The sequence below is a fragment of the Schistocerca serialis genome, chromosome 1, assembly GCF_023864345.2.
Source record: "Schistocerca serialis cubense isolate TAMUIC-IGC-003099 chromosome 1, iqSchSeri2.2, whole genome shotgun sequence".
Taxonomy (NCBI): Eukaryota; Metazoa; Arthropoda; class Insecta; order Orthoptera; family Acrididae; genus Schistocerca; species Schistocerca serialis.
Genome location: NC_064638.1, coordinates 1104377704 through 1104391331, shown reverse-complemented (window position 1 = coordinate 1104391331; position 13628 = coordinate 1104377704). Strand labels below are relative to the sequence as shown.

Below are 13628 nucleotides of genomic sequence, written 5' to 3'. Positions count from 1 at the left end.
TGAGTTCAACTATACTCTAGCAGTGGTGAATGAGTGCGTCGCCTCTGCGTGCCAGGGGCTCAGTAGAAAGTGTTCGAGGGCGACGCGACAGCTGCACGCCTTCTGCCTACCCAGGCGTGCTGATCGTTTTGCTGTCTCGAGGCGCCGCCACTGCCAGCCTACATTTCCTCACTTTGGCAGCGATGCTTGCCGCTGCAAATCTTTCGGCCACTGGCTCTGGCCCAAGGCCGCGAAGAGACACGCGGCGAACTCGCGCTAATTGTAGACCAGTCCGCGTTTTCATCGAAACAGTGGCTCCTGTCATACTGAATTTCATTCAAGAATTTTTTTAACTGTTTTGTGGTTCTTTATACAGTACATATGTCCACAGGTTTCAAGTATCGGTTAAAAGAATTCATGGTTCGCTGAAGCTGTCTTATTTGAAGAAAATGTTTTATTTTTCAATATTGGTCAATTCCAACCGCACGGTCATTTATTGTCATTTAAATATGATTGTACGGGGTGTACCAGCAAAAATGATAAATATTCAAGGATATGATAGGAACTATCATTCAGAGGAAAAAGTCTTTTAAACACGGGTTCTAGAATGTCTATCTTAACGGCATATCTTGGTACTTCTTCATCTTTCATTCTGCGAAACAAATCTCTGTTACTGTATGGAGGACATAGTGATAGACATCCCTGGGGTTGTGAAGTAGCTGAATGGGTTGAAAATAAATAAATCGCCAGGTCCTGATGGGATTCCATTTCGGTTTTACAGAGAGTACTCTACTGCATTGGCTCCTTACTTAGCTTGCATTTATCGCGAATCTCTTGCCCAACGTAAAGACCCGAGCGATTGGAAAAAAGCCAGGTGACGCCTGTATATAAGAAGGGTAGAAGGACGGATCCTCAAAATTACAGACCAATATCCTTAACATCGGTTTGTTGCAGGATTCTCGAGCATATTCTCAGTTCGAATATAATGAATTTCCTTGGGACAGAGAAGTTGCTGTCCATGTATCAGCACGGCTTTGGAAACCACACAACTCGCCCTTTTTTCACATGATATCTTGCGAACGATGGATGAAGGGTATCAGACGGATGCCATATTCCTTGACTTCCGGAAAGCGTTTGACTCGGTGCCCCACTGCATGCTCCTAACTAAGGTACGAGCATATGCGATTGGTTCCCAAGTATGTGAGTTGCTCGAAGACTTCTTAAGTAATAGAACCCAGTACGTTGTCCTCGATGGTGAGTGTTCATCGGAGGTGAGGGTATCATCTGGAGTGCCCCAGGGAAGTGTGGTAGGTCCGCTGTTGTTTTCTATCTACATAAATGATCTTTTGGATAGGGTGGATAGCAATGTCCGGCTGTTTGCTGATGATGCTGTGGTGTATGGGAAGGTGTCGTCGTTGAGTGACTGTAGGAAGATACAAGATGACTTGGACAGGATTTGTGATTCGTGTGAAGAACGGCAGCTAAGTCTAAATATAGATAAATGTAAATTAATGCAGATGAATAGGAAAAAGCATCCTGTAATCTTGAATACTCCATTAGTAGTGTAGCGCTTGACACAGTCACGTTGATTAAATATTTGGGCTTAACATTGCAGAGCGATATGAAGTGGGACAAGCATGTAATGGCAGTTGTGGGGAAGGTGGATAGTCGTCTTCGGTTCATTGGTAGAATTTTGGGAAGATGTGGTTCATCTGTAAAGGAGACCGCTTATAAAACACTAATACGACCTATTCTTGAGTACTGCTCGAGCGTTTGGGATCCCTATCAGGTCGGATTGAGGGAGGACATAGAAGCAATTCAGAGGCGGGCTGCTAGATTTGTTACTGGTAGGTTTGATCATCACGCGAGTGTTACGGAAATGCTTCAGGAACTCGGGTGGGAGTCCCTAGAGGAAAGGAGGCGTTCTTTTCGTGAATCGATACTGAGGAAATTTAGAGAACCAGCATTTGAGGCTGACTGCAGTGCAGTTTTACTGCCGCCAATTTACATTTCGCGGAAAGACCACAAAGATAAGATAAGAGAGATTAGGGCTCGTACAGAGGCATATAGGCCGTCATTTCTCCCTCGTTCTGTTTGGGAGTGGAACAGGAAGAGAAGATGCTAGTTGTGGTACAAGGTACCCTCCGCCAGGCACCGTATGGTGGATTGCGGAGTATGTTTGTAGTTGCAGATGTACTTCAAGCTCTTTGCTTTCCATGTTTTGGAAGGAGGTACTATGGACCAAGAGAAGAAAAAGTAAACATGGGCTCCAAAGTACATACCTTAAGAACTGTGAGAACTTGTTCAGTAGACGTTTAAAACACTAGGGAAGAGGAAGAAGTGCTCATAGCTCTTAAGGTATGTGCTTTGGAGCCCATGTTTACTTTTTCTTCTTTTGGTCCATACTACCAACTCTGAAATTATGGAAAGCAAAGAGCTTGCAGTAACAGAGACTTGTTACACAGTACCGAAGACGAAGAAGCGATCATAGTTCTTAACCTATACATTTTCGAGTTCATGTTTCCTTGACACTTTTGCTTGGATTGATGTCTCCTGCCGTATCCCTGAATGTTGACCATTCCTTCTGGGACATACTGTATACGCATCCTCTTACCAAATACACAGCCTGAAAAAGAAATGAAGCACGCAGAAGAGGAGGAGGAAACGAAATAAAACTTCAAGTTATGTCAGAGATGACAAAATCGTACCAAATTTTACAAAGAACTTGGCAGTGTGAGTCCACGTATCAGTATGACTTTGCACACCTTGCGGCCTGTTCGTGTGCATGAAATGAATCGTCTGCGAGGGGTGTCATGAAGCCGTTGCCTCCTCACCTGAGCCTAGCGGCCCACAACTGTTGTAACTGGCCCTTGACTTCCGGAATACTGGCACTGTGACGGAATTGACCTCTGAGCTGATCCCACTCCTATTCTATTGGGGACAGATCAGGGGATCTTGCAGAACACGAAAATGCCTCAATATCACGCAGGCAGTTCATGAGATATGTGTGAACGAGAACTGTGCAGTCGAAAAATGGCACCGCGATGCTGTCACATGGAAGATAAAACATGAGGAGCAGTATGTCCGCGACATACCGGGTCGGCCGCTTCTGCCGAACGGTTCTAGGCGCTTCAGTCCAAAACCGCTCGGCCGCTACGGCCTCAGGTTCGAATCCTGCTTCGGCCATGGATGTGTGTGATGCCCTTAGGTTAGTTAGGTTTAAGTAGTTCTAAGTCTAGGGGACTGATGACCTCAGATGTTAAGTCCCATAGAGCTCAGAGTCATTTGAACCATTTTCGACATACCGGAGTGCCGTTAGGGTTCTCTGTCACTACCGTCCTTGACCTGAAGTCATACCCGATGGCTCCCACTCCACGGCACCGAGAGTAACACCGCTATGCCTCTTCAAAATATTGGAAGAATGGGACCTCTTCCAGGCCGCTGCTGTACTCGCCGACAGTGGTCGTCATCAAGATCATACAGAGCCGTGATTCACAGCTGAACACAATGAGACGCCATTCATACACAAGCCAACGCTTGGGACGGTAATTTCTATTCTGACTGCCAGTCTCCAACCGCTAGTGACGGATGACACAGAAGTTGCAGGGAGTCCATAACCTGATTTCATACGGAAGGCACTGATATGAAGGTGTTACGATGTGCTTGGCGAATAACGGGGGGATCTTCCCTTTTGGTGGTCTGGCGTGAATGACATGAACCGTGGCGGCAATTATGCCTGCCTTCAAGTTCATCCACATTCTACATCTACATTTATACTCCGCAAGCCACCCAACGGTGTGTGGCGGAGGGCACACTACATGCCACTGTCATTACTAGACCGCGGATTATAGGTAAAAACCTATTTTGTTCCTGAGTTCCTATTTGCATAAAAATTAGTACTTGTGCGTTTCCTGACTATTTACACTTAATAGCGTTAATTCTATAGGACCTAAAAAAGCCTATTTCGACGTTAGTGCCTATTTTTGGCTATTTCGGCTTTAATATTCTAAAAAGTGCCTATATCATCATATAAGATAATGGCTCCAAGTTTTTCCACACTATACGACAGATGGAAAAAAATATTTTCTGCCCAGCGTGCAGCAAGGTGGCTAGTTGATAAGCGCTCATGCTTCGTATTTGCCTAACACTTCGGTCTTTTTTTATTTTTTTATATCGCTATCCCTGTTAATACCAGATACTCTTGATAGGTGTTTTATTATTCATATGCAAAAAATAGATCACGGATCTTTAGGTTAAAGCCTATTTTTTTCCTAAGCTCCACTTTGCATATTAAGTTGGTACTTATGCGTTTCATGAGTAACTAAACCGAGTACCGTTAGTTCTATAGGACCTAAAATTGCGTTTTTCGACGTTGACGCCTAATTTTGCCTATTTCGGCATCAAAATCCTAAAAAGTACCTATTTCGTTAATCTGACATAGAGTTCTTGTGTTTTCAAAGCTTAGAAAAAGGAAGTAAACTTAGAGCTTTACGTCTCGTCGAAGGCGAAGGTCGTTAGAGACTGTTTACAATTTCTTTGCTTGCCTTACTACCAACAGCACTCGGCACGGTTGAATGGTCGTCCATCCAAGTGCGCGCCGAGCGCGACAGTGCTTTAACTTCGGTGAGCGAATGGGAACCGGTCAAAGATTTGAGTTACACATTAGAATCGAACGTGGGAGTACTAAATGTTATGTCTGAAAATATTTCGTTCGTGGGATTCTGCCCAGCTGTGTATTTTCGCAAAGAAACGGTTTCATAGGCCTTAAGCTGAGCACGGATTAAAAATTCACAATGTTAATCGTAGACGCCCTCTATAGCTAAATTACCGCCCTTCGCGCATTTTCTCGCTGCTGTCTACAGGTAGTCCTATCAAACTACTCTGTTTCGTGAAAGGTATTATACGTGAATTTTCCGGTTCAAAAAATAATTTGCCAGTAGTGAAATGTTTTCATCTGAAGCACCGGTAGATTCCATTCGCTTGTTCAGAAGGGTTCAGGTGCCATATGTCCAGCAACGAGTACGGTACTGCCCCTACCGCTCTCATGCACCGCAGTAAAAGGAAGAAAAAAACAGGTCATCGTTCACTTTTTCCCAGTGAAAACAAATCAGTACATTGTGTAGCGACCGACGTGTTAAGTGTTACTGACGTTGTAAGTGCAAAATAAATTCTAGTTTCTGTGTGAGAATACTACGCCATGCCGAAAACAGCTTGTTCAAAGTCTACTCATATAAGGCAGTGGCTGCAAGATTTTCCGCATTATACAACAGATGGGAAAATTATTTTCTGCCAAGCATGCAACAAGGAGGTTAGTTGATGTTTTTCTTAGACTTCTTATTTTCCTGTCACTTAGGATTCTCTTTTATCGCTATCCTTTAGTAATACGAAATACTATTTATATGCGATTCTAAACTGCATTTCCTTTTTCTCTCGTATTAGGTTTCGAGTGTTAAGAAATCTCACTTAACTCAGGATGCAGATGGAATCGCACATAAAGCTAATGTTGAAGGAAATCCTCCGAAAAAAAAACAAGTTCTGCAGTGATTTGTGTCATGCACTTGTGGCAGCAAACATACCCTTTCGGAAACTAGAAAACCCTATTTTAAGAGGTTTTCTTGAGAAGTACTGCCATCAGTCTATTCCTGCGGAGTCAAATTTACGAAAGAATTATGTGGATTCAGCTTACAATGCTGCATTGCACAGAATCCGAGAAGATGTTGGAGAATCTTGTATATGAATTTCTGTGGATGAAACTACTGACAGTCTTGGCCGTTACATTGCAAACCTGATTATTGGCAAGCTACATCCAGATGCTCCATCCAGGGCTCATTTGATTTACTCAAAACAGCTTGCAAAAACTAACGAACAAACAATAGCACAGTTTGTGAACAATGGGCTTAAGGTGCTGTACCCAAACGGAGTGGATGAGAATAAGGTGCTTCTGCCCGTCACTGATGCTGCTGCACATATGATAGCAGCGTTTCAACTATTAAAAGTATTCTACCCATTGATACTGCACGTAACTTGTGTAGTGCATGGGATCAACCGCATAGAAGAGCAAGTAAGGCTACAATTTCCTAAAGTAAATAAAGTAATATTTATGGTGAAGAAAATTTTTGTTAAGGCACCATCAAGAATACAGGCATTCAAAGAACAGCTTGCAGATGTCCACTTGCCGCCAGAACCTGTTGTCACCCGCTGGGGCACGTGGCTGATAGCAGCAGAATACTATAGTACGCATCTCTCAGCTGTCCGGAAGGTGGTTGAAAATATACCGGAGGATGCTGCAGCCGTAACTGCAGCAATAGAGTTACTCATTAAGATTCTTCTTTAAAACGGGACTTATCTTACATTAGGGCCCACTACACATTTATGACAAGAATAATTTCACAATTAGAAGGCTCAGGGAGACCTATCTACGACAATATTTCTTTGCTTGAAGAAGTCAAAATGAAAATTAATGAAGCGCCAGGTGAAGTAGGGGAAAAATACGGGCAAAGATGCAAACGGTTTTGCAGAAGAACACTGGCCTGAAGGAGATGTGTGCAGCTGCCGACATACAAGGGAGCCTCCCCATCGCACCCCCGGCCTCCCCCCCCCCCCCAGATTTAGTTATAAGTTGGCACAGTGGATAGGCCTTGAAACACTGAACACAGATCACTCGAGAAAACAGGAAGAAGTTGTATGGAACTATGAAAAAAATAAGCAAAATATACAAACTGACTAGTCCATCCACAAGACAGGCAACAACAAGGATAATGTAAGATCAGGATCGCCGTGGTCCCGCGGTTAGCGTGAGCATCTGCAGAACAAAAGGTTATTGGTTCAAGACTTCCCTCGTGTGAAAATTTTACTTTCTTTATTTTCGCAAAGTTATGATCTGTCCGTTCGTTCATTGACGTCTCTGTTCACTGTAATAAGTTTAGTGTCTGTGGTTTGCGACCGCACCGCAAAACCGTGCGAGTAGTAGACGAAAGGACGTGCCTCTCCAATGGGAACCGAAAACATTTGATCGCAACACGTCTGATATATTATATACGACACTGGTGACGGCTTGTGCGTCACATGGCAGGAATATGTTGTCGACCCACTTAACTTGTACACTTGTCGAATGGGTAAAAAGATTCTTCTACCTTGCCCGATTTAGGTTTTCTTGTGGATGTGATAATCACTCCCAAAAAAGTGATGAAAACGTAAGAGTTTGTCACATAAACTACAACAAATGAATGCAACAGTTTCATAGTCGCTCAGTTTTCCCTGTACTCTGTCAAAACATATGTTTTTAACTTTTTCAAATTTTTCCGTGTGTAGACCGTCAATCCTGGATATGTCCAAGCAAATCTGAACATGTCCTGGAATTTTGGAGAACGAAGTTGATTTTGTGTGAGTGCCTGAACTTTGATAATTGTCTGAAAATAAAAAGTTGAAATGTTCACTCTAGGGGGGACTTGAACCAAGAACCTCTCGTTTTGAAGCTGCTCACGCTAACCACGGGACCACGGCCCTCCGGCGTTCGCATTGTCCTTGATGCTGCCTATCTTGCGCATGGACTACTCAGTTTGTATATTATGCTTATTTTTTTCCTAGTTCCACACAACTTCTTCCTGTTTTCTCCATTGATCTGTGTTCAGTTTTTCAAGGCCTATCCACTGTGCTAACTTATAACTAAATCTGAGGGGGGTGTGATGGGGAGGTTCCCTTGTTAGTGGAAAATCCAGCACTCCTGACTGCAGCGTTCCTGTCCAACATGTGCCGAAAATGAAGTACGCCCCAGTCACATCTGTTGATGTAGAATGCTCTTTTCCAGCGTATAAATTGATTCTGACTGACAAGCGCCACAATTTTTCACTAGAAAACCTAGAAAAGATTTTGGTTATTTATTGTGAAGCCAACTATGGTCAGAATTGCCACATCTTTTTTACAAAGTTCTTTATCTTGCAGGAACTCAAAAATATTTGGAGTTATGTTCAACATTAATATTGTAGATTGCTGTGCTCTGTAACTGTGTAAATATTCATTCTCCTTGTTTTAATGACTAATAAGATGTTCATACTGTCAACACTGTATTTTAATTTATTTTTATTTTCTCTACATCATTTTTATTAGAACCTATTTTACGTTTTATATAGCCTAAATGAACTACTGAAGGAGCCTATTTTAGGTGACTAAAACACTTTTTTACGACCTAAAAATCCGTGGTCTAGTCATTACCTCCCTTTCCTGTTCCAGTCGTGTATGGTTCGCGGGAAGAACGACTGCCAGAAAGCCTCCGTGCGCGCTCGAATCTCTCTAATTTTACATTCGTGATCTCCTCGGGAGGTAGAAGTAGGGGGAAGCAATATATTCGATACCTCATCCAGAAACGCACGCTCTCGAAACCTGGACAGCAAGCTACACCGCGATGCAGAGCGCCTCTCTTGCAGAGTCTGCCACTTGAGTTTGCTAAACATCTCCGTAACGCTATCACGCTTACCAAATAACCATGTGACGAAACGCGCCGCTCTTCTTTGGATCTTCTCTATCTCCTCTGTCAACTCGACCTGGTACGGATCCCACACTGATGAGCAATACTCAAGTATAGGTCGAACGAGTGTTTTGTAAGCCACCTCCTTTATTGATGGACTACACTTTCTAAGGACTCTCCCAATGAATCTCAACCTGGCACCCGCCTTACTAACAATTAATTTTATATGATCATTCCTCTTCAAGTCGTTCCGTACGCATACTCCCAGATATTTTACAGAAGTGAGTGCTACCAGTGTTTGTTTCGCTATCATATAATCATACAATAAAGGATCCTTCTTTCTATCTATTCGCAATACACTACATTTGTCTATGTTAAGGGTCAGTTGTCACTCCCTGCACCAAGTGTCTATCCGCTGCAGATCTTCCTGCATTTCGCTGCAGTTTTCTAATGCTGCAAGTTCTCTGCATACCACAGCATCATCCGCGAAAAGCGTCATGGAACTTCCGACACTATGTACTAGGTCATTTATATATATTGTGAAAAGTTCCGATGCAGTCCAGCATCGGATCACTGTCACATCCGAATCCCCCACAAATGTGGATATAGCATAATTCGATCAGTCAAATGGAGACCCACGGTGAGTCCCCTTCAAAACTTTGTCAGGCGCCGATAACGCTCTCTTACAGCATCTCCATGTCCGTCACAGCGACCACTCAACATCTGGTGTTCACGCCCTTATATATCCCACCAGACCTGGTAAAAACGCTGAACACGAACAGCTCTAATGCACTCTGGTGGCTGCTCTACCTATCACACACGACAGAAGCTCTAATTATTCGCGCACATTCCGATCGTGTGATGTATACGAAGTTACAATGACATCCGACCATGCCTTCTCTCTAGGCAGTGTATATTGGCCAATTTCAGCCAAGTGCTGATTTCAAGTGCCATGTACGCTTGACGGCACGCACATAAACTGAGAAGAGTTATTTTCTGTTATAATTATGACATCACGTACCATTTCCGTCCGGTACCTTTCTTACTAGGATTAACCATGATGCTCCACGCAAACGCCACTATTTCGACTGCCTTCGTTACGTAAAAGAGACCCCGACGAGATTTTGCTCATACATAAAGCACCCCAGCGGCAAGCTACAATCAATAGCTTCACTGCACGATAACAACGGTGAAGTCACTTAAACACGTTTTTCCGAAGCTCCTTCACCAAACAAGACGAAGTAAATATTCCTGAATTCCAATCAAGAACAACTACTAAGATGAGAGACATAGAAGTATATATCCTTGATGAAGCAAAGCAGCTTAAATCACTTAATAAATGCAACGCCCCCGGTCCAGATTGTATAGCAGTCAGGTTCCTTTCAGAGTATGCTAATGCAACAGCTCCATATTAGCAATTATATACAACCGCACGCTCGCAGAAAGATCCGAACCTAAAGACTGGAAAATTGCTCAAGTCACACCAATGCCCAAAAAGGGAAATAGGAGTAATCCGCTGAATTACAGGCCCATTAGCTCTTTATACTCATGAAGAAATGAGTGCTATCGACAGGGGGATGTCAAATTGATTCCATATTTTTATATTTCCAGAAGGCTTCCGACACCGTTCCTCAAAAGCGTCTTCTAACCAAACTGCGTGTCTATGGAATTTAGCCTCAGATGTGCGATTGGATTCGTGATTTCCTGTCAGAAAGGTCACAGTTCGTAGTAATAGACGGAAAGTCATGGAGTAAAACAGAAGTAATATCCGGCGTTCCCCAAGGAAGTGTTACAGGCCCTCTATTGTTCCTGCTGTATATTAACGACATAGGAGATAATCTGAGTAGCCGTCTTAGATTGTTTGCAGATGATGCTGTCATTTACCGTCTTGTAAAGTCATCAGATGACCAAAACGAATTGCAAAATAATTTAGATAAGATGTATGTATGGTGCGAGGAGTGGCAACTAACCCTGCATAAAGAAAAGTGAGAAGTTATTCACATGAGTACTAAAAGAAATCCTCTAAATTTCGATTACGCGGTAAGTCACACATATCTGAAGGCTGTAAATTCAACTCAATACAAAGGGATTACAATTAAAAATAACCGAAATTGAAACGATCACATAGATAATGTTGTGGGTAGAGCAAACCAAAGACTTAGAAAGTGCAATAGGTCTACTAAAGAGACTGCTTACACCACGCTTGGCCGCCCTATTCTGAAGTATTGCTGTGCGGTGTGCGATCCGCATCAGGTGGTACTCACGGATGACATCGAAAAAATACAAAGAAGGGCAGTTCGTTTTGTATTATCGTGAAATAGGGGAGATAGAGCCACAGACATGATACATGAATTGGAGTGGCAATCATTAAAACTAAGGCGTCTTTCGTTGTGACGGATTCTTCTCATGAAATTTCAACTACCAGTTTTCTCCTCCGAATGCGAAAACATTCTGTTGGCACCACCTACATAGGGAGAAATGATCATTACGATAAAATAAGAGAAATTAGGGCTCGCATAGAAAAATTTAAGTGCTCGTTTTCCCCGCGCGCCGTTCGAGAGTGGAACAGTGGAGAGACAGCTTGAAGGTGGTTCATTGGACCCTCTGTCAGGCACTTTATTGTGAACAGCAGAGTGATCACGTAGATGTAGATGTACTCCAAATGTTGCCTAAGCCATGGGCAGCTGTAGAGCCCACAAAGCTCATTGTCTCCGCTGTGTGCGTACCGTGATGCTTGAGGTTTGAAGTGACCTGATCTTCAGATTTATTTTTCGTCCAAGCGGTACATTTCCGGTCATGGGTTCCTTATCAGAACTTTATTTACTAAGTCCCTTCTACGACTCCCAAAAGCCTGTAATAGGAATTGTGAAACAAACTGTATATGACAGCCCCAGCAGGCTTCGTCCTGTCAAGGGGTTTTGCCCCCACATTTTTTCATTCCACACACATCCAGAACAAGACGAAGACAACAGTACACTACACAAGAAGGCATCACTATAGTTCACAAGACCACCGTAACATAAGCTGAGGCTCGAGTGGATCGCTTTCCACAATTACTCACAATCAGTCTGATTGCCAAGCCAGGCAGCTTCCATTAGACGGGAACAGTACATTTTTATTCAATGAGGTAGAAAAAGAATTGTTGGATGAGGCATCTAATTATTTATTTAATGCAAGAAATTTTATTTTATTGCTTTTTTAAATGTTTTCCCTATTGCGTTTCTTGTAGTTTGTCAAATGAAGGGAAGTGTTATAACCGACCGTTTGAAAGGATGACCCGATAGAATGATTCATCGAGTCATTCATCCTATAACTGATGTTGTCACGGCATACTCTCACTGGCTTGGTAACAACATTCAGAGATGCATAGTTTGTTCTGCCGAGCAAGCGTTTTAGGGTGACCTGCCGGTGTAGGAGCTGTCTCTTACTTATTTATCGCAGACAAGTGCAATTAGTATTTCACAATGTTACAAAATAAAAATTATACCTTAGGAACGATAATACTTTCAATGAACAAAGAATTCTTATATATATATATATATATATATATATTTTAAATTTGAAACTTGAATAATAGTACTGAACGTGAGTGTTTCTTAAATGTGAAATCCCTTATGGTTAGTAAAATGACTGAGCTGAAACCAAACAGTATTGTCTGCTAGAATAATACGAGCGATTTAACGATTCATCATCAGTAATTAGAATTCGTTTTCTTTTGCTGTGTTAACTTGTTGATTTGTGATATTCAGACTAATCTATTCCAGTGAGCAATATGCGACTTGTGGTTCCGTGTAGAGGCACAAAACACTATTTGATACAATAAAACAATCTTCGACCAGAATTTCTCCACCGTCAGTGGGCTTTATTCTGAAAATACTGAAGCAGAGAGCGAAATTATTTCCTGTTTGCATCATTAATATCACTGTATGTACTTCTGTATTTCACTTATTTTCAGAATAAAATCTCATTGATCCTGGCACAATTCCCATCGAAATAAGTTTTGGCTGAAAAAAAAGAAAGAAAGAAACTATTTATACTAGCCAGTCGGCATACGAACTAATGTGCGCAATCATTGTGTTAATGGGAGGTTGCATTATTGACATGAAGGACTTACTTGACGAAGAATAGGGTAAATAGCCGTTTTCGATTGTGGGACTACGGGTGAACTCAGCGTGTCTTAGTTCGAATGGATTAGTCTTACGTTTTGATATTGTATGTTGAAGAAATCCGTAGTCGATATTAATATCATTGACAGTGTGATTATAGTTACTTTAGGAAATATGTCTTCATTCTGAGGTGATAAATAGGGTTACATGTGCTTTTTGCCTGTCATCTTCAGATAATAAAAAGTCTAAATTAACAAATTTGCGAGTATTTTATTAAAAAAATAGCGAAAGGGGCCACTGGAAGAGAAGATATAAAAATAAATTTTCGCTTATAAAACTACCACATTCCCACACTTCTTGCTATGTCTGAAAATTTCAGTTTTACCATAGTCGTGATTTTAAAAAAAATCGTAAGAAGCAAATGAATAAGAACCAAACTGACGAGGCAGATATTTGCGTATGCAGCATTCCGTTTGTCACAAGTAGTTGTAACTGAAAACCTTGAAATGCATTGTCACAAATAAAAACTAAGCATCAATGGTTACGTTTTTTTATGTATGAAACCTTATAAACTATACATACTGACCTGGTTCGTGATTTTATATTACGCAGCATGGATGTTTTTCCTGCAAGACGGCTTAATTGAAGTAGAACCATGCTTATTTTACGAAGCATCTGAAACGCAGGTAAGGCGGATGGCAAAGTGACTCGTTGGAAGAATCCTGAGAAAGTGTAGTCCATCCACAAAGGAAGTAGCTTATAAAACCCTCGTTCGACCAAAAGCTGAATGTTGATCGTCAGTCTGGGATACGTACTAAATTGGATTCTAAAAGAAAACAGAGATTATCCAAAAAATGAGCAGAGCGTGTAGGTTCAATTAGCAAGTGCGGAAGAGTCACGGATATATTCATGCAACTTCAATGGCAGAGGCTAAACGAGAAGCGTTGTGCATCACGGTTTGGTTTGTTGTTAAAATTTCTAGAGCGTGCGTTCCAAGAACTACCTCATATATTGTTTCCTTCTACAGATACGTCGCGAAAAGACCATGAAACTGAAATTAGAGAGATTAGAGTGCACAC

The 13628-nt window shown here is 42.0% G+C and overlaps 1 protein-coding gene across 1 annotated transcript in view; it reads left to right on the top strand.

Moving 5' to 3' along the window:
* The window catches only part of LOC126459130 (sine oculis-binding protein homolog), a 134253-nt gene that overhangs the window by 93647 nt on the left and 26978 nt on the right, over nt 1–13628 (top strand). The gene's annotated exons all lie outside the window — the stretch shown is intronic.